Raw genomic sequence first — 23,620 nt, 5'->3', positions numbered from 1 at the left:
AACTCTCTGATAGTCCACAGATTACAGAAAGCATCCAGATGTGCATCGGAAGCTAGTACTGGTTTCCAGGGAACGATCAAAACGTAGAGTATTTGAGACATTACTCCCATGGAGGAAAGTGCTCATGGTGACTGTTGTATTCAATTCCTATGCAATATCTGTGTTTCATCAACACTCTGATAGTCTACAGATTACAGAATTCCTCCAGATGTGCATCGAAAACTATTACTGGTCTTCCAGGGAACGATCGAAACATAGACTGTTTGAGACATTACTCCCATTGAAGAAAGTGCGCATGGTGACTGTTTTATTCAATCTTGATGCAATTTCTGTGTTTCATCAACACTCTGATAGTCCACAGATTACAGAATGCCTCCAGATGTGCACCGGAAACTACTACTGGTCTTCCAGGGGACGTTCAAAGCGTAGAGTGTTTTAGACATTACTCACATGAAGGAAAGTGAGCATGGTGACTGTTGTATTCAATCCCGATGCAATTTCTGTGTTTCATCAACACTCTGATAGTCCACAGATTACAGAATGCCTCCACATGTGCATCGGTAACCACTACTGGTCTACCAGGGAAGGATCAAACGTACAATGTTTGAGACATTACTCCCATCGACGAAAGTGCGCATTGTGACACTTGTATTCAATCCCGATGCAATTTCTGTGTTTCATCAACAATCTGATAGTCAACATATTACAGAATGCCTCCAGATGTGCATCACAAACTACTACTGGTCTTCCAGGGAACGATCAAAGCATAGACTGTTTGAGACATTACTCCCATGGAGGGAAGTGCGCATGGTGACTGTTGTATTCAATCCCGATGCAATTTCTGTGTTTCATCACCACTCTGATAGTCAACAGATTACAGAATGCCTCCAGATGTGCATCGGAAACTACTTCTGGTCTTCCAGGGAACGATCAAAGAGTAGAGTGTTTGAGACATTACTCCCATGGAGGAAAGTGCGCATGGTGACTGTTGTATTCAATCCCGATGCTATTTCTGTGTTTCATCAACACTCTGATAGTCCACAGATTACAGAGTGCCTTCAGATGAGGATCGGAAACTACTACTGGTCTTCCAGGGAACGATCAAATCGTAGACTGTTTGAGACATTACTCCCATGGAGGAAAATGCGCATGATGACTGTTGTATTCAATCCCGATACATTTTCTGTGTTTCATCAACACTCTGATAGTCCACAGGTTACAGAATGCCTCCAGATGTGCTTCGGTAACTACTACTGGTCTTCCAGGGAACGATCAAAGCATAGACTCTTTGAGACATTACTCCCATGGACGGAAGTGCGAATGGTGACTGTTGTATTCAATCCCGATGCAATTTCTGTGTTTCACCAACACACGGATAGTCCACAGATTACAGAATGAAACCAGATGTGCATCGGAAACTATTACTTGTCTTCCAGGGAACGATCAAAGCATAGACTGTTTGAGAATTACTCCCATGGAGGAAAGTTCGCATGGTGACTGTCGTATTCAATCCCGATGCAATTTCTGTGTTTCATCAACACTCTGATAGTTCACAGATTACAGAATGGCATCAGATGTGCATCGGAAACTACTACTGGTCTTCCTGGGAACGATCAAAGCGTAGACTGTTTGAGACATTATTCCCATGAAGGAAAGTGCTCATGGTGACTATTGTATTCAATCCCGAGGCAATTTCTGTGTTTCATCAACAATCTGATAGTCCACAGATTACAGAATGACTCCAGATGTGCATCGGAAAATACTACTGGTCTTCAAGGGAACGATCAAAACGTAAACTCTTTGAGTCAATACTCCAATGGAGGGAAGTGCGCATGGTGACTGTTGTATACAATCCCGATGTAATTACTGTGTTTCATCAACACTCTGATAGTCCACAGATTACAGAATGCCTTCAGATGTGCATCGGAAACTGCTACTGGTCTTCCTGGGAACGATCAAAGCGTAGACAGTTTGAGACAATATTCCCATGAAGCAATTTGCGCATGGTGACTGTTGTATTCAATCCCGATGCACTTTCTGTGTTTCATCAACACTCTGATAGTCCACAGATTACAGAATGCCACCATTCGTGCATCGGAAACTACTACTGGTCTTCCAGGGAACGATCAAAGCGTAGACTGTTTGAGACATACCTCCCGTGGAGGAAGGTGCGCATGGTAACTGTTGTATTCAATCTCGATGCAATTTCTGTGTTTCATCAACACTCTGATAGTCCACAGTTTACGGAAAGCCTCCAGATGTGCATCGGGAAGTACTACTGGTCTTCCAGGGAACAATCAAAGAGTAGACTCTTTGAGACATTACTCCAATGTAGGAATTGCGCATGGTGACTGTTGTATTCAATCCCGATGCAAGTTCTGTGCTTCATCACCACTCTGATAGTCCACAGTTTACGGAAAGCCTCCAGATGTACATCGGGAAGTACTACTGGTCTTCCAGAGAACGATCAAAGCGTAGACTGTTAGAGACATTACTCCCATGGAGGAAAGTGCGCATGGTGACTGTTGTATTCAATCCCGATGCAATTTCTGTGTTTCATCAACACTCTGATAGTCCACAGATTACAGAATGACTCCAGATGTGCATCGGAAACTATTACTGGTCTTCCAGGGAACGATCAAATCGTAAACTCTTTGAGACATTACTCCCATGGAGGGAAGTGCGCATGGTGACTGTTGTATTCAATCCTGATGCAATTTCTGAGTTTCATCAACACTCTGATAGTCCACAGATTACAGAGTGCCTTCAGATGTGGATCGGAAACTACTACTGGTCTTCCAGGGAACGATCAAAGCGTAGACTGTTTGAGACATTACTCCCATGGGGGAAAGTGCGCATGGTGACTGTTGTATTCAATTCCGATTCAATATCTGTGTTTCATCAACACTCTGATAGACCACAGAGTACCGAATGGCACCATATGAGCATCGGAAACTACTACTGGTCTTCCGGGGACGATCAAAGCGCAAACTCTTTGAGACATTACTCCCATGGAGGGAAGTGCGCATGGTGACTGTTGTATTCAATCCCGAAGCAGTTTCTGTGTTTCATCAACACTCTGATAGTCCACAGATTACAGAACGCCTTCAGATGTGCATCGGAAACTACTACTGGTCTTCCTGGGAACGATCAAAGCGTAGACTGTTTGAGACTTTATTCCCATGAAGGAAAGTGCTCATGGTGACTATTGTATTCAATCCCGAGGCAATTTCTGTGTTTCATCAACACTCTGATAGTCCAAAGATTACAGAATGACATCAGATGTGCATCGGGAACTACTACTGGTCTTCCAGGGAACGATCAAAGCATAAACTCTTTGAGACATTATTCCCATGGAGGAAAGTGCGCATGGTGACTGTTGTATTCAATCCCTATGCAATTTCTGTGTTTCGTCAACAATCTGATTGTCCACAGATTACAGAATGACTCCAGATGTGCATCGGAAACTACTACTGGTCTTCCAGGGAACGATCAAAGCTTAACTCTTTGAGACATTACTCCAATGGAGGGAAGTGCGCATGGTGACTGTTGTATACAATCCCGATGTAATTTCTGTGTTTCATCAACAATCTGATAGTCCACAGATTACAGAATGCCTTCAGATGTGCATTGGAAAAAACTACTGGTCTTCCTGGGAACGATCAAAGCGTAGACTGTTTGAGACAATATTCCCATGAAGCAAATTGCGCATGGTAACTGTTGTATTCAATCCCGATGCAATTTCTGTGTTTCATCAACACTCTGATAGTCCACAGATTACAGAATGCCACCAGATGTGCATCGGAAACTACTACTGGTCTTCCAGGGAACGATCAAACCATAGACTGTTTGAGACATACCTCTCGTGGAGGAAGGTGCGCATGGTAACTGTTGTATTCAATCTCGATGCAATTTCTGTGTTTCATCAACACTCTGATAGTCCACTGGTTACAGAATGCCTTCAGATGTGCATCGGAAACTACTACTGGTCTTCCTGGGAACGATCAAAGCGTAGACTGTATGAAACATTATTCCCATGAAGGAATGTGCTCATGGTGACTGTTGTATTCAATCCCGATGCAATTTCTGTGTTTCATCAACACTCTGATAGTCCACAGATTACAGAATCCAACCAGACGTGCATCGGAATCTACTACCGGTCTTCCAGGAACGATCAAAGCGTAGACTGTTTGAGCCATTACTCCTGTGGAGGAAAGTGCGCATGGTGACTGTTGTATTCAATCCCGATGCAATTTCTGTGCTTCATCATCACTCTGATAGTCCACAGTTTACGGAAAGCCTCCAGATGTGCATCGGGAAGTACTACTGGTCTTCCAGAGAACGATCAAAGCGTAGACAGTTAGAGACATTACTCCCATGGAGGAAAGTGCGCATGGTGACTGTTGTATTCAATCCCGATGCAATTTCTGTGTTTCATCAACACTCTGATAGTCCACAGATTACAGAATGACTCCATATGTGCATCGGAAACTATTACTGGTCTTCCAGGGAACGATAAAATCGTAAACCCTTTGAGACATTACTCCCATGGAGGGAAGTGCGCATGGTGACTGTTGTATTCAATCCCGATGCAATTTCTGTGTTTCATCAACACTCTGATAGTCCACAGATTACAGAGTGCCTTCAGATGTGGATCGGAAACTACTACTGGTCTTCCAGGGAACGATCAAAGCGTAGACTGTTTGAGACATTACTCCCATGGGGGAAAGTGCGCATGGTGACTGTTGTATTCAATTCCGATTCAATTTCTGTGTTTCATCAACACTCTGATAGACCACAGATTACCGAATGGCACCATATGAGCATCGGAAACTACTACTGGTCTTCCGGGGACGATCAAAGCGCAAACTCTTTGAGACATTACTCCCATGGAGGGAAGTGGGCATGGTGATTGTTGTATTCAATCCCGATGCAGTTTCTGTGTTTCATCAACACTCTGATAGTCCACAGATTACAGAACGCCTTCAGATGTGCATCGGAAACTACTACTGGTCTTCCTGGGAACGATCAAAGCGTAGACTGTTAGAGACATTACTCCCATGGAGGAATATGCGCATGGTGACTGTTGTATTCAATGCCGATGCAATTTCTGTGTTTCATCAACACTCAGATAGTCCACAGATTACAGAATGCCTCCATATGTTCATCGGAAACTAGTACTGGTCTTCCAGGGAACGATCGAATCGTAGACTGTTTGAGACATTACTCCCGTGGAGGAAAGTGCGCATGGTGACTGTTGTATTCAATCCCGATGCATTTTCTGTGTTTCATCAACACTCTGATAGTCCACAGATTACAGATTGCCACCAGATGTGCATAGGAAACTACTACTGATCATCCAGGTAAAGATCAAAGCGGAGACTGTTTGAGAATTACTCCCATGGAGGAAAGTTCGCATGGTGACTGTTGTATTCAATCCCGATGCAATTTCTGTGTTTCATCAACACTCTGATACTCCACAGATTACAGAATGCCTCCAGATGTGCATCGGAAACTACTACTGGTCTTCCAGGGTACGATCAAATCGTAGACTGTTTGAGACATTACTCGTATTTAAGAAAGTGGGCATGGTGACTGTTCTATTTAATCCCGATGCAATATCTGTGTTTCATCAACACTCTGATAGTGCACAGATTACAGAATGCCTCCAGATGTGCATCGGAAACTACTACAGATATTCCAGGGAACTATCAAAGCGTAGATTCTTAGAGACATTACTCCCATGGAGGAAAGTGCGCATGGTGACAGTTGTATTCAATCCCTATGCAATTTCTGTGATTCATCAACAATCTGATTGTCCACAGATTACAGAATGACTCCAGATGTGCATCGGAAACTACTACTGGTCTTCCAGGGAACGATCAAAGCGTAAACTCTTTGAGACATTACTCCAATGGAGGGAAGTGCGCATTGTGACTGTTGTATACAATCCCGATGTAATTTCTGTGTTTCATCAACACTCTGATAGTCCACAGATTACAGAATGCCTTCAGATGTGCATCGGAAAAAACTACTGGTCTTCCTGGGAACGATCAAAGCGTAGACTGTTTGAGACAATATTCCCATGAAGCAAATTGCGCATGGTAACTGTTGTATTCAATCCCGATGAAATTTCTGTGTTTCATCAACACTCTGATAGTCCACAGATTACAGAATGCCACCAGACGTGCATCGGAAACTACTACTGGTCTTCCAGGGAACGATCAAACCATAGACTGTTTGAGACATACCTCTCGTGGAGGAAGGTGCGCATGGTAACTGTTGTATTCAATCTCGATGCAATTTCTGTGTTTCATCAACACTCTGATAGTCCACAGGTTACAGAATGCCTCCAGATGTGCATCGGTAACTACTACTGGTCTTCCAGGGAACGATCAAAGCATAGACTCTTTGAGACATTACTCCCATGGACGGAAGTGCGAATGGTGACTGTTGTATTCAATCCCGATGCAATTTCTGTGTTTCACCAACACTCGGATAGTCCACAGATTACAGAATGCAACCAGATGTGCATCGGAAACTACTACTGGTCTTCCAGGGAACGATCAAAGCATAGACTGTTTGAGAATTACTCCAATGGAGGAAAGTTTGCATGGTGACTGTTGTATTCAATCCCGATGCAATTTCTGTGTTTCATCAACACTCTGATGCTCCACAGATTACAGAATGCCTCCAGATGTGCATCGGAGACTACTACTGGTCTTCCGGGGACGATCAAAGAATAAACTCTTTGAGACATTACTCCTATGGAGGGAAGTGCGCATGGTGACGGTTGTATTCAATCCCGATGCAATTTCTGTGTTTCATCAACACTCTGATAGTCCACAGATTACAGAATGCCTTCAGATGTGCATCGGAAACTACTACTGGTCTTCCTGGGAACGATCAAAGCGTAGACTCTTTGAGACATTATTCCCATGATGGAAAGTGCTCATGGTGACTATTGTATTCAATCCCGAGGCAATTTCTGTGTTTCATCAACACTCTGATAGTCCACAGATTACAGAATCCAACCAGACGTGCATCGGAAACTACTACCGGCCTTCCAGGAACGATCAAAGCGTAGACTGTTTGAGACATTACTCCTGTGGAGGAAAGTGCGCATGGTGACTGTTGTATTCCATCCCGATGCAATTTCTGTGTTTAATCAACACTCTGATATTCCACAGATTACAGAATGACACCAGATGTGCATCGGGAACTACTACTGGTCTTCCAGGTATCGATCAAAGCATAAACTCTTTGAGACATTATTCCAATGGAGGAAGTGCGCATGGGGAATGTTGTATTCAATCCCGATGCAATTTAAGTGTTTCACCAACAGTCTGATAGTCCACAGATTACAGAATGCCTCCAGATGTGCATTGGAAACTACTACTGGTCTTCCAGGGAACGATCAAAGCGTAGACTATTAGAGACATTACTCACATGGAGGAAAGTGCTCATGGTGACTGTTGTATTCAATCCCGATGCAGTTTCTGTGTTACATCAACACTCAGATAGTCCACAGATTACAGAATGCCTCCAGATGTTCATCGGAAACTAGTACTGGTCTTCCCGGGAACGATCAAAACGTAGACTGTTTGAGACATTACTCCCGTTGAGGAAAGTGCGCATGGTGACTGTTGTATTCAATCCCGATGCATTTTCTGTGTTTCATCAACACTCTGATAGTCCACAGATTACAGAATGCCACCAGATGTGCATCGGAGCCTACTACTGATCTTCCAGGGAAAGATCAAAGCGGAGACTGTTTGAGAATTACTCCCATTCAGGAAAGTTCGCATGGTGACTGTTGTATTCAATCCCGATGCAATTTCTGTGTTTCATCAACACTCTGATACTCCACAGATTACAGAATGCCTCCAGATGTGCATCGGAAACTACTACTGGTCTTCCAGGGAACGGTCAAATCGTAGACTGTTTGAGACATTACTCCCATGGAAGAAAGTGGGCATGGTGACTGTTGTATTCAATCCCGATGCCATTTCTGTGTTTCATCAACACTCTGATAGTCCACAGATTACAGAATGCCTCCAGATGTGCATCGGAAACTACTACAGGTATTCCAGGGAACGATCAAAGCGTAGACCCTTAGAGACATTACTTCCATGGAGGAAAGTGCGCATGGTGACTGTTGTATTCAATCCCGATGCAATTTCTGTGTTTCATCAACACTCTGATAGTCCACAGATTACAGAATGACTCCAGATGTGCATCGGAAACTACTACTGGTCTTCAAGGGAACGATCAAAACGTAAACTCTTTGAGACATTACTCCAATGGAAAGAAGTGCGCATGGTGACTGTTGTATACAATCCCGATGTAATTTCTGTGTTTCATCAACACTCTGATAGTCCACAGATTACAGAATGCCTTCAGATGTGCATCGGAAACTACTACTGGTCTTCCTGGGAACGATCAAAGCGTAGACTGTTTGAGACAATATTACCATGAAGGAAAGTGCGCATGGTGACTGTTGTATTCAATCCCGATGCAAATTCTGTGTTTCATCAACACTCTGATAGTCCACAGATTACAGAATGCCACCAGACGTGCATCGGAAACTACTACTGGTCTTCCAGGGAACGATCAAAACATAGACTGTTTGAGACATATCTCTCGTGGAGGAAGGTGCGCATGGTAACTGTTGTATTCAATCTCGATGCAATTTCTGTGTTTCATCAACACTCTGATAGTCCACAGGTTACAGAATGCCTCCAGATGTGCATCGGTAACTACTACTGGTCTTCCAGGGAACGATCAAAGCATAGACTCTTTGAGACATTACTCCCATGGACGGAAGTGCGAATGGTGACTGTTGTATTCAATCCCGTTGCAATTTCTGTGTTTCACCAACACTCGGATAGTCCACAGATTACAGAATGCAACCAGACGTGCATCGGAAACTACTACTGGTCCTCCAGGGAACGATCAAAGCATAGTCTGTTTGAGAATTACTCCCATGGAGGAAAGTTTGCATGGTGACTGTTGTATTCAATCCCGATGCAATTTCTGTGTTTCATCAACACTGTGATGCTCCACAGATTACAGAATGTTCCAGATGTGCATCGGAAACTACTACTGGTCTTCCGGGGACGATCAAAGCGTAAACTCTTTGAGACATTACTCCCATGGAGGGAAGTGCGCATGGTGACGGTTGTATTCAATCCCGATGCAATTTCTGTGTTTCATCAACACTCTGATAGTCCACAGATTACAGAATGAAACCAGATGTGAATCGGAAACTACTACTGATCTTCCAGGGAAAGATCAAAGTGGAGACTGTTTGAGAATTACTCCCATTCAGGAAAGTTCGCATGATGACTGTTGTCTTCAATCCCGATGCAATTTCTGTGTTTCATCAACACTCTGATACTCCACAGATTTCAGAATGCCTCCAGATGTGCATCGGAAACTACTACTGGTCTTCCAGGGAACGGTCAAATCGTAGACTGTTTGAGACATTACTCCCACGGAAGAAAGTGGGCATGGTGACTGTTGTATTCAATCCCGATGCCATTTCTGTGTTTCATCTACACTCTGATAGTCCACAGATTACAGAATGCCTCCAGATGTGCATCGGAAACTACTACAGGTATTCCAGGGAACGATCAAAGCGTAGACTCTTAGAGACATTACTCCCATGGAGGAAAGTGCGCATGGTGACTGTTGTATTCAATCCCGATGAAATTTCTGTGTTTCATCAACACTCCGATAGTCCACAGATTACAGAATGACTCCAGATGTGCATCGGAAACTACTACTGGTCTTCAAGGGAACGATCAAAGCGTAACCTCTTTGAGACATTACTCCAATGGAAAGAAGTGCGCATGGTGACTGTTGTATACAATCCCGATGTAATTTCTGTGTTTCATCAACACTCTGATAGTCCACAGATTACAGAATGCCTTCAGATGTGCATCGGAAACTACTACTGGTCTTCCTGGGAACGATCAAAGCGTAGACTGTATGAGACAATATTCCCATGAAGGAAAGTGCGCATGGTGACTGTTGTATTCAATCCCGATGCAATTTCTGTGTTACATCAACACTCTGATATTCCACAGATTACAGAATGCCACAAGACGTGCATGGGAAACTACTACTGGTCTTCCAGGGAACGATCAAAGCGTAGACTGTTTGAGACATATCTCCCGTGGAGGAAGGTGCGCATGGTAACTGTTGTATTCAATCTCGATGCAATTTCTGTGTTTAATCAACACTGATATTCCACAGGTTACAGAATGCCACCAGATGTGCATCGGAAACTACTACTGGTCTTCCAGGGAACGATCAAAGCGTAGACTGTTTGAGACATACCTCCCGCCGAGGAAAGTGTGCATGGTGTCTGTTGTATTCAATCCCGATACAATTTCTGTGTTTAATCAACACTCTTATACTCCACAGATTACAGAATGCCACCAGATGTGCATCGGAAACTACTACTGGTCTTCCAGGGACCGATCAAAGCGTAGACTGTTTGAGACATTACTCCCATGGAGGAAAGTGCGCATGGTGACTGTTGTATTCATTCCCGATGCAATTTCTGTGTTTCATCAACACTCTGATAGTCCACAGACTACAGAATGCCACCAGATGTGCATCGGAAACTACTACTGGTCTTCCAGGGAACGATCAAATCCTAGACTGTTTGAGACATTACTCGCTTGGAGGAAAGTGCGGATGGTGACTGTTGTATTCAATCTAGATGCAATTTCTGTGTTTCATCAACATTCTGATAGTCCAGAGATTACAGAATGCCACCAGATGAGCATCGGAAACTACTACTGGTCTTCCAGGGAACGATCAAATCGTAGACTGTTTGGGACATACCTCCCGTGGAGGAAAGTGTGCATGGTGACTGTTGTAATCAATCCCGATGCAATTTCTGTGTTTCATGAATAGTCTGATAGTCCACAGATTACAGAATGGCACCAGATGTGCATCGGAAACTACTACTGGTCTTCCAGCGAATGATCAAATCGTAGACTGTTAGAGACATTACTCCAAAGGAGGAAAGTGCGCATGGTGACTGTTGTATTCATTCCCGATGCAATTTCTGTGTTTCATCAACACTCTGATAGTCCACAGACTACAGAATGCCACCAGATGTGCATCGGAAACTACTACTGGTCTTCCAGGGAACGATCAAATCCTAGACTGTTTGAGACATTACTCGCTTGGAGGAAAGTGCGGATGGTGACTGTTGTATTCAATCCCGATGCAATTTCTGTGTTTCATCAACACTCTGATACTCCACAGATTACAGAATGCCTATAGATGTGCATCGGTAACTACTACTGGTCTTCCAGGTTATGATCAAAGCGTAGACTGTTAGAGACATTTCTCCCATGGAGGAAAGTGCGGATGGTGACTGTTGTATTCAATCCAGATACAATTTCTGTGTTTCATCAACACTCTGATAGTCCATAGATTACATAATGCCTCCAGATGTTCATCGGTAACTACTACTGGTCTTCCAGGTAACGATCAAAGCATAGACTGTAAGAGACATTACTTCCATGGAGGAAAGCGCGCATGGTGAGTGTTGTATTCAATCCTGAGGCAAATTCTGTGTTTCAATCCACACTTTGAAGGTCCACAGATTACAGAAGGAATCCAGATGTGCATCGGAAACTACTACTTGTCTTGCAGGGATCGATCAAAGCGTAGATTATTTGAGAACTAATCCCATGGAGGAAAGTTCGCATGGTGACTGTTGTATTCAATCCCGATGCAAATTCCGGGTTTCATCAACACTCAGATAGTCCACAGATTACAGAATGCCTCCAGATGTGCATCGGAAACCACTACTGGTCTTCCAGGGAACGATTAAAGCGTAGACTGTTTGAGTACTACTCCAATGGAGGAAAGTGCGCATGGTGACTGTTATATTCAATCCCGATGCATTTTCTGTGTTTCATCAACACTCTGATAGTCCACAGATTACAGAATGCCGCCAGATGTGCATCGGAAACTACTACTGGTCTTCCAGGGAACGATTAAATCATAGACTGTTTCAGGGTTACTCCCATGGAGGAAAGTGCGCATGGTGACTGTTGTATTCAATCCCGAAGAAATTTCTTAGTTTCATCAACACTCTGATAATCCACACATTACAGAATGCCACCAGATGTGCATCGGAAACTACTACTGGTCTTCCAGGGAACGATCAAAGCGTAGACTGTTTGAGACATTACTTTTATGGAGGAAAGTGCGCATGGTGACTGTTGTATTCAATCCCGATGCAATTTCTGTGTTTCACCAACACTCTGATAGACCACAGATTACAGAAAGCATCCAGATGTACATCGAAAACTACTACTGGTCTTCCAGGGAACGATAAAATCGTAGACTGTTTGAGATATTACTCCCGTTGAGGAAAGTGCGCATGGTGACTGTTGTATTCAATCCCGATGCAATTTCTGTGTTTCATCAACACTCTGATAGTCCACAGATTACAGAATGCATCCAGATGTGCATCGGAAACTACTACTGGTCTTCCAGGGAACGATCAAAGCGTAGGCTCCTTTGAGACATTACTCCCATGGAGGAAAGTGAGCTTAGTGACTGTTGTATTCAATCCCGATGCAATATCTTTGTTTCATCAACTCTCTGATAGTGTACAGATCACAGAATGCCACCAGATGTGCATCGGAAACTACTACTGGTCTTCCAGGGAACGATCAAAGCGTAGACTGTTTGAGACATTACTACCATGGAGGAAACTCGGAAACTACTACTGGTATTCCAGGGAACGATCAACGCGTAGACTGTTAGAGACATTACTTCCATGGAGGAAAGTGCGCATGGTGACTGTTGTATTCAATCCCGATGCAATTTCTGTGTTTCATCAACACTCTGATACTCCAGAGATTACAGATTGCCACCAGATGTGCATCGGAAACTACAACTGGTCTTCCAGGGAACGATCAAATCCTAGACTGTTAGAGACATTACTTCCATGGAGGAAAGTGCGCATGGTAACTGTTGTATTAAATTCCGATTCAATTTCTGTGTTTCATCAACACTCTGATAGACCACAGATTACAGAATACCACCAGATGTGCATTGGAAACAGCTACTGGTCTTCCAGGGAACGATCAAAGCGTAGACTGTTTCAGACATTACTCCCATGGAGGAAAGTGCGGATGGTGACTGTTGTATTCAATCTAGATGCAATTTCTGTGTTTCATCATCATTCTGATAGTCCACAGATTACAGAATGCCACCAGATGTGCATCGGAAACTACTACTGGCCTTCCAGGGAACGATCAAATCGTAGACTGTTTGAGACGTACCTCCCGTGGAGGAAAGTGTGCATGGTGACTGTTGTAATCAATCCCGATGCAATTTCTGTGTTTCATGAATAGTCTGATAGTCCACAGATTACAGAATGGCACCAGATGTGCATCGGAAACTACTACTGGTCTTCCAGCGAATGATCAAAGCGTAGACTGTTAGAGACATTACTCCAAAGGAGGAAAGTGCGCATGGTGACTCATGTATTGAATCCCGATGCAATTTCCGTGTTTCATCAACACTCTGATAGTCCACAGATTACAGAATGTCTAAAGATGTGCATCGGTAACTACTACTGGTCTTCCAGGTTATGATCAAAGCGTAGACTGTTTGAGACATTTCTCCCATGGAGGAAAGTGCGGATGGTGACTGTTGTATTCAATCCCGATACAATTTCTGTGTTTCATCAACACTCTGATAGTCCACAGAATACATAATGCCTCCAGATGTTTATCGGTAACTACTACTGGTCTTCCAGGTAACGATCAAAGCATAGACTGTTTGAGACATTACTCCCATTGAGGAAAGTGCGCATGGTGACTGTTGTATTCAATCCTGAGGCAAATTCTGTGTTTAAATCCACACTTTGAAGGTCCACAGATTACAGAAGGAATCCAGATGTGCATCGGAAACTACTACTGGTCTTGCAGGGATCGATCAAAGCGTAGACTGTTTGAGAACTAATCCCATATTGGAAAGTGCGCATGGTGACTGTTATATTCAATCCCGATGCATTTTCAGAGTTTCATCAACACTCTGATAGTCCACAGATTACAGAAAGCTTGGAGATGTGCATCGGAAACTACTACTGGTCTTCCTTGGAACGATCAAAAAGGTAGACTGTTTCTGACATTACTTTTATGGAGGAAAGTGCGCATGGTGACTGTTGTATTCAATCCCGATGCAATTTCTGTGTTTCACCAACACTCTGATAGTCCACAGATTACAGAATGCCTCCAGATGTTCATCGTTAACTACTACTGGTTTTCCAGGTTATGATCAAAGCGTAGACTGTTAGAGACATTACTCCCATGGAGGAAAGTGCTGATGGTGACTGTTGTATTCCATCCCGATGCAATATCTGTGTTTCATCATCATTATGATAGGCCACAGATTACAGAATACCTCCGGATGTGCATCGGTAACTACTACTGGTCTTCCAGGGAACGATCAAAGCATAGACTGTTTGAGACATTACTCCCATGGAGGAAAGTGCGCATGGTGACTGTTGTATTCAATCGCAAAGCAATTTCTGTGTTGCAATCCACACTTTGAAGGGCCACAGATTACAGAAGGAATCCAGATGTGCATCGGAAACTACTACTGGTCTTGCAGGGAACGATCAAAGCGTAGACTGTTTGAGAACTACTCCCATGGAGGAAAGTGCGCATGGTGACTGTTATATTCAATCCCGATGCATTTTCTGTGTTTCATCAACACTCTGATAGTCCACAGATTACAGAATGCCTCCAGATGTCATCTGAAACTTTTACTGGTCTTCCAGGGAACGATCAAACCGTAAACTCTTTGAGACAATACTCCCATTGAGGAAAGTGCGGATGGTGACTGTTGTATTCAATCCCGATGCATTTTTGTGTTTCATCAAGACTCTGATAGTCCACAGATTACAGAAAGCATCCAGATGTGCATCGGAAACTACTACTGGTCTTCCAGGGAACGATCAAAGCGTAGGCTGTTTGAGACATTACTCCCATGGAGGAAAGTGAGCTTGGTGACTGTTGTATTTAATCCCGATGCAATATCTTTGTTTCATCAACTCTCTGATAGTCTACAGATTACAGAATGCCACCAGATGTGCATCGGAAACTACTACTGGTCTTAAAGGGAACGATCAAGACGTTGACTGTTTGAGACATTACTACCATGGAGGAAACTGCGCATGGAGACTGTTGTATTCACCCCGAGGCAATTTCTGTGTTTCATCAACACTCTGATAGTCCACAGATTACAGAAAGCATCCAGATGTACATTGGAAACTACTACTGGTCTACCAGGGAACGATCAAATCGTAGACTGTTTGAGACATTACTCCCGTTGAGGAATGTGCGCATGGTGACTGTTGTATTCAATCCCGATGCAATTTCTGTGTTTCATCAACACTCTGATAGGCCACAGATTACAGAATGCCTCCAGATGTTCATCGGAAACCACTGCTGGTCTTCCAGGGAACGATCAAAGCGTAGACTGTTTGAGACATTACTCCCATGGAGGAAAATGCGCATGGTGACTGTTATATTCAATCCCGATGAATTTTCAGTGTTTCATCAACACTCTGATAGTCCACAGATTACAGAAAGCTTCCAGATGTGCATAGGAACCTACTACTGGTCTTCCAGGGAACGATCAAAAGCGTAGACTGTTAGAGACATTACTCCAAAGGAGGAAAGTGCGGATGGAGACTGCTGAATTCAATCCCGATACAATTTCTATGTTTCATCAACACTCTGATAGTCCACAGATTACAGAATGCCACCAGATGTGCATCGGAAACTACTACTGGTCTTCCAGGGAACGATCAAAGCGTAGACTGTTTGAGACATTACTTTTGTGGAGGAAAGTGCGCATGGTGACTGTTGTATTCAATCCCGATGCAATTTCTGTGTTTCACCAACACTCTGATAGTCCACAGATTACAGAATGCCACCAGATGTGCATCGGAAACTACTACTGGTCTTCCAGGGAACGATCAAAGCGAAGACTGTTTGAGAAATACTCCCATGGAGGAAAGTACGCATGGTGACTGTTGAATTCAATCCCGATGCAATTTCTGTGTTTCATCAACACTCTGATAGTCCACAGATTACAGAATGCCTCCAGATGTGCATCGGAAACCACTACTGGTCTTCCAGGGAACGATTAAAGCGTAGACTGTTTGAGTACTACTCCCATGGAGGAAAGTGCGCATGGTGATTGTTATATTCAATCCCGATGCATTTTCTGTGTTTCATCAACACTCTGATAGTCCACAGATTACAGAATGCCGCCAGATGTGCATCGAAAACTACTACTGGTCTTCCAGGGAACGATTAAATCATAGACTGTTTTAGGGTTACTCCCATGGAGGAAAGTGCGCATGGTGACTGTTGTATTCAATCCCGAAGAAATTTCTTAGTTTCATCAACACTCTGATACTCCACACATTACAGAATGCCACCAGATGTGCATCGGAAAGTACTACTGGTCTTCCAGGGAACGATCAAAGCGTAGACTGTTTGAGACATTACTTTTATGGAGGAAAGTGCGCATGGTGACTGTTGTATTCAATCCCGATGCAATTTCTGTGTTTCACCAACACTCTGATAGACCACAGATTACAGAAAGCATCCAGATGTACATCTAAAACTACTACTGGTCTTCCAGGGAACGATCAAATCGTAGACTGTTTGAGATATTACTCCCGTTGAGGAAAGTGCGCATGGTGACTGTTGTATTCAATCCCGATGCAATTTCTGTGTTTCATCAACACTCTGATAGTCCACAGATTACAGAAAGCATCCAGATGTGCATCGGAAACTACTACTGGTCTTCCAGGGAACGATCAAAGCGTAGGCTCCTTTGAGACATTTCTCCCATGGAGGAAAGTGAGCTTGGTGACTGTTGTATTCAATCCCGATGCAATATCTTTGTTTCATCAACTCTCTGATAGTGTACAGATCACAGAATGCCACCAGATGTGCATCGGAAACTACTACTGGTCTTCCAGGGAACGATCAAAGCGTAGACTGTTTGAGACATTACTACCATGGAGGAAACTGCGCATGGAGACTGTTGTATTCATCCCGAGGCTATTTCTGTGTTTCATCAACACTCAGATAGTCCACAGATTACAGAAAGCATCCAGATGTACATCGGAAACTACTACTGGTCTTCCAGGGAACGATCAAATCGTAGACTGTTTGAGACATTACTCCCGTTGAGGAAAGTGCGCATGGTGACTGTTGTATTCAATCCCGACGCAATTTCTGTGTTTCATCAACACTCTGATAGGCCACAGATTACAGAATGCCTCCAGATGTTCATCGGAAACCACTGCTGGTCTTCCAGGGAACGATCAAAGCGTAGACTGTTTGAGACATTACTCCCATGGAGGAAAGTGCGCATGGTGACTGTTGTATTCAATCCCGATGCAATTTCTGTGTTTCATCAACACTCTGATAGTCCACAGATTACAGAATGGCACCAGATGTACATCGGAAACTACTACTGGTCTTCCAGGGAACGATCAAAGCGAAGACTGTTTGATAATTACTCCCATGGAGGAAAGTTCGCATGGTGACTGTTGTATTCAATCCCGATGCAATTTCTGTGTTTCATCAACACTCTGATAGTCCACAGATTACAGAATGCCTCCAGATGTGCATCGGAAACCACTACTGGTCTTCCAGGGAACGATTAAAGCGTAGACTGTTTGAGACATTACTCCCATGGACGAAAGTGCGCATGGTGACAGTTGTATTCAATCCCGATGCAATTTCTGTGTTTCATCAACACTCTGATAGTCCACAAATTACGGAAAGCCTCCAGATATGCATCGGAAACTACTACTGGTATTCCAGGGAACGATCAAAGCGTAGACTGTTAGAGACATTACTTCCATGGAGGAAAGTGCGCATGGTGACTGTTGTATTCAATCCCGATGCAATTTCTGTGTTTCATCAACACTCTGATACTCCAGAGATTACAGATTGCCACCTGATGTGCATCGGAAACTACTACTGGTCTTCCAGGGAACGATCAAAGCCTAGACTGTTTGAGACATTACTCAAATGGAGGAAAGTGCGCATGGTGACTGTTGTATTCAATCCCGATGCAATTTCTGTGTTTCATCAACACTCTGATAGACCACAGATTACAGAATACCACCAGATGTGCATTGGAAACTGCTACTGGTCTTCCAGGGAACGATCAAAGCGTAGACTGTTTGAGACGTACCTCCCGTGGAGGAAAGTGTGCATGGTGACTGTTGTAATCAATCCCGATGCAATTTCTGTGTTTCATGAATAGTCTGATAGTCCACAGATTACAGAATGGCACCAGATGTGCATCGGAAACTACTACTGGTCTTCCAGCGAATGATGAAAGCGTAGACTGTTAGAGACATTACTCCAAAGGAGGAAAGTGCGCATGGTGACTCATGTATTGAATCCCGATGCAATTTCCGTGTTTCATCAACACTCTGATAGTCCACAGATTACAGAATGCCTAAAGATGTGCATCGGTAACTACTACTGATCTTCCAGGTTATGATCAAAGCGTAGACTGTTTGAGACATTTCTCCCATGGAGTCAAGGGCGAATGGTGACTGTTGTATTCAATCCCGATACAATTTCTGTGTTTCATCAACACTCTGATAGTCCACAGATTACATAATGCCTCCAGATGTTTATCGGTAACTACTACTGGTCTTCCAGGTAACGATCAAAGCATAGACTGTTTGAGACATTACTCCCATGGAGGAAAGTGCGCATGGTGACTGTTGTATTCAATCCTGAGGCAAATTCTGTGTTTAAATCCACACTTTGAAGGTCCACAGATTTCAGAAGGAATCCAGATGAGCATCGGAAACTACTACTGGTCTTGCATTGATCGATCAAAGCGTAGACTGTTTGAGAACTAATCCCATGGAGGAAAGTGCGCATGGTGACTGTTATATTCAATCCCGATGCATTTTCAGTGTTTCATCAACACTCTGATAGTCCACAGATGACAGAAAGCTTGGAGATGTGCGTCGGAAACTACTACTGGTCTTCCTTGGAACGATCAAAAGCGTAGACTGTTTCAGACATTACTTTTATGGAGGAAAGTGCGCATGGTGACTGTTGTATTCAATCCCGATGCAATTTCTGTGTTTCACCAACACTCTGATAGTCCACAGATTACAGAATGCCTCCAGATGTGCATCGCTAACTACTACTGGTTTTCCAGGTTATGATCTAAGCGTAGACTGTTAGAGACATTACTCCCATGGAGGAAAGTGCTGATGGTGACTGTTGTATTCAATCCCGATGCAATATCTGTGTTTCATCATCATTATGATAGTCCACAGATTACAGAATACCTCCAGATGTGCATCGGTAACTACTACTGGTCTTCCAGGGAACGATCAAAGCATAGACTGTTTGAGACATTACTCCCATGGAGGAAAGTGCACATGGTGACTGTTGTATTCAACCGCAAAGCAATTTCTGTGTTGCAATCCATACTTTGAAGGGCCACAGATTACAGAAGGAATCCAGATGTGCATCGGAAACTACTACTGGTCTTGCAGGGAACGATCAAAGCGTAGACTGTTTGAGAACTACTCCCATGGAGGAAAGTGCGCATGGTGACTGTTATATTCAATCCCGATGCATTTTCTGTGTTTCATCAACACTCTGATAGTCCACAGATTACAGAATGCCTCCAGATGTGCATCGGAAACTGGTACTGGTCTTCCAGGGAACGATCAAACCGTAAACTCTTTGAGATATTACTCCCATGGAGAAAAGTGCGGATGGCGACTGTTGTATTCAATCCCGATGCATTTTCTGTGTTTCATCAAGACTCTGATAGTCCACAGATTACAGAAAGCATCCAGATGTGCATCGGAAACTACTACTGGTCTTCCAGGGGACGATCAAAGCGTAGGCTGTTTGAGACATTACTCCCATGGAGGAAAGTGAGCTTGGTGACTGTTGTATTTATTCCCGATGCAATATCTTTGTTTCATCAACTCTCTGATAGTCTACAGATTACAGAATGCCACCAGATGTGCATCGGAAACTACTACTGGTCTTCCAGGGAACGATCAAGGCGTTGACTGTTTGAGACATTACTACCATGGAGGAAACTGCGCATGGAGACTGTTGTATTCACCCCGAGGCAATTTCTGTGTTTCATCAACACTCTGATAGTCCACAGATTACAGAAAGCATCCAGATGTACATCGGAAACTACTACTGGTCTACCAGGGAACGATCAAATCGTAGACTGTTTCAGACATTACTCCCGTTGAGGAAAGTGCGCATGGTGACTGTTGTATTCAATCCCGATGCAATTTCTGTGTTTCATCAACACTCTGATAGGCCACAGATTACAGAATGCCTCCAGATGTTCATCGGAAACCGCTGCTGGTCTTCCAGGGCACGATCAAAGCGTAGACTGTTTGAGACATTACTCCCATGGAGGAAAATGCGCATGGTGACTGTTGTATTCAATCCCGATGCAATTTCTGTGTTTCATCAACACTCTGATAGTCCACAGATTACAGAATGCCACCAGATGTGCATCGGAAACTACTACTGGTCTTCCAGGGAACGATCAAAGCGTAGACTGTTTGAGAATTACTCCCATGGAGGAAAGTTCGCATGGTGACTGTTGTATTCAATCCCGATGCAATTTCTGTGTTTCATCAACACTCTGATAGTCCACAGATTACAGAATGACACCAGATGTGCATCGGAAACTACTACTGGTCTTCCAGGGAACGATTAAAGCGTAGACTGTTTGAGACATGACTCCCATGAAGGGAAGTGAGCATGATGACTGTTGTATTCAATCCCGATGCAATTTCTGTGTTTCATCAACACTCTGATAGTCCACAGATTACAGAATGCCTCCAGATGTGCATCGGAAACCACTACTGGTCTTAAAAGGGAACGATCAAAGCGTAGACTGTTTGAGACATTACTCCCATGGACGAAAGTGCGCATGGTGACAGTTGTATTCAATCCCGATGCAATTTCTGTGTTTCATCAACACTCTGATAGTAAACAAATTACGGAAAGCCTCCAGATATGCATCGGAAACTACTACTGGTCTTCCAGGGAACGATCAAGGCGTAGACTGTTAGGGACATTACTTCCATGGAGGAAAGTGCGCATGGTGACTGTTGTATTCAATACCGATGCAATTTCTGTGTTTCATCAACACTCTGATACGCCAGAGATTACAGAATGCCACCAGATGTGCTTCGGAAACTACTACTGGTCTTCCAGAGAACGATCAAAGCGTAGACTGTTTGAGACATTACTCTCATGGAGGAAAGTGCGCATGGTGACTGTTGTATTCAATCCCGATGCAGTTTCTGTGTTTCATCAACACTCTGATAGACAACAGATTACAGAATGCCTCCAGATGTGCATCGGAAACTACTACTGGTCTTCCAGGGAACGATCAAATAGTAGACTGTTTGAGACATTTCTACCATGGAGGAAAGTGCGCATGGTGACTGTTGTATTCAATCCCGATGCAATTTCTGTGTTTCAGCAACACTCTGATAGTCCACAATTTACGGAAAGCCTCCAGATATGCATCGGAAACTACTAGTGGTCTTCCAGGGAACGATCAAAGCGTAGACTGTTAGAGACATTACTTCTATGGAGGAAAGTGCGCATGGTGACTGTTGTATTCAATCCCGATGTAATTTCTGTGTTTAATCAACACTCTGATACGCCACAGATTACAGAATGCCACCAGATGTGCATCGGAAACTACTACTGGTCCTCCAGGGAACGATCAATGCGTAGACTGTTTGAGACATTACTCCCGTGGAGGAATGTGCGCATGGTGACTGTTGTATTCAATTCCGATTCAATTTCTGTGTTTCATCAACACTCTGATAGTCCACAGATTACAGAATGCCACCAGATGTGCATCGGAAACTACTACTGGTCTTCCGGGGAACGATCAAAGCGTAGACTCTTTGAGACATTACTCCCGTGGAGGAAAGTGCGCATGGTGACTGTTGTATTCAATAACGATGCAATTTCTGTGTTTCATCAACACTCTGATAGTCCACAGATTACAGAATGACTCCAGATGCGCATCGGAAACTACTACTGGTCTTCAAAGGAACGATCAAAGCGTAAACTCTTTGAGACATTACTCCAATGGAGGAAAGTTCACATGGTGACTGTTGTATTCAATCCCGATGCAATTTCTGTGTTTCATCAACACTCTGATAGTCCACAGATTACAGAAAGCATCCAGATGTGCATCTGTAACTACTACTGGTCTTCCAGGGAACGATCAAAGCGTAGACTGTTTGAGAATTACTCCCATGGAGGAAAGTTCGCATGGTGACTGTTGTATTCAATCCCGATGCAATTTCTGTGTTTCATCAACGCTCTGATAGTCCACAGATTACAGAATGACACCAGATGTGCATCGGAAACTACTACTGGTCTTCCAGGGAATGATCAAAGCTTAGACTGTTTGAGACATTACTCCCATGAAGGGAAGTGAGCATGGTGACTGTTGTATTCAATCCCGATGCAATTTCTGTGTTTCATCAACACTCTGATAGTCCACAAATTACGGAAAGCCTCCAGATGTGCATCGGAAACTACTACTGGTCTTCCAGGAACGATCAAAGCGTAGACTGTTAGAGACATAACTTCCATGGAGGAAAGTGAGCATGGTGACTGTTGTATTCAATCCCGATGCAATTTCTGTGTTTCATCAACACTCTGATACTCCAGAGATTACAGAATGCCACCAGATGTTCATCGGAAACTACCACTGGTCTTCCAGGGAACGATCAAAGCGTAGACTGTTTGAGACATTACTCCCATGGAGGAAAGTGCGCATGGTGACTGTTGTATTCAATCCCGATGCAGTTTCTGTGCTTCATCAACACTCTGATAGACAACAGATTACAGAATGCCTCCAGATGTGCATCGGAAACTACTACTGGTCTTCCAGGGAACGGTCAAATAGTAGACTGTTTGAGACATTACTCCCGTGGAGGAATGTGCGCATGGTGACTGTTGTATTCAATTCCGATTCAATTTCTGTGTTTCATCAACACTCTGATAGTCCACAGATTACAGAATGCCACCAGATGTGCATCGGTAACTACTACTGGCCTTCCGGGGAACGATCAAAGCGTAGACTCTTTGAGACATTACTCCCGTGGAGGAAAGTGCGCATGGTGACTGTTGTATTCAATCCCGATGCAATTTCTGTGTTTGATCAACACTCTGATAGTCCACAGATTACAGAATGTTTTCAGATGTGCATCGGAAACTACTACTGGTCTTCCAGGGAACGATCAAAGCGTAGACTGTTTGAGAATTACTCCCATGGTGGAAAGTTCGCATGGTGACTGTTGTATTCAATCCCGATGCAATTTCTGTGTTTCATAAACACTCTGATACTCCACAGATTACAGAATGCCTCCAGATGTGCATCGGAAACTGGTACTGGTCTTCCAGGGAACGATGAAACCGTAAACTCTTTGAGACATTACTCCCATGGAGGAAAGTGCGGATGGTGACTGTTGTATTCAATC

The sequence above is a fragment of the Schistocerca gregaria genome, chromosome 1, assembly GCF_023897955.1.
Source record: "Schistocerca gregaria isolate iqSchGreg1 chromosome 1, iqSchGreg1.2, whole genome shotgun sequence".
In the NCBI taxonomy this organism is placed as follows: Eukaryota; Metazoa; Arthropoda; class Insecta; order Orthoptera; family Acrididae; genus Schistocerca; species Schistocerca gregaria.
This window is presented reverse-complemented; position numbering follows the sequence as displayed.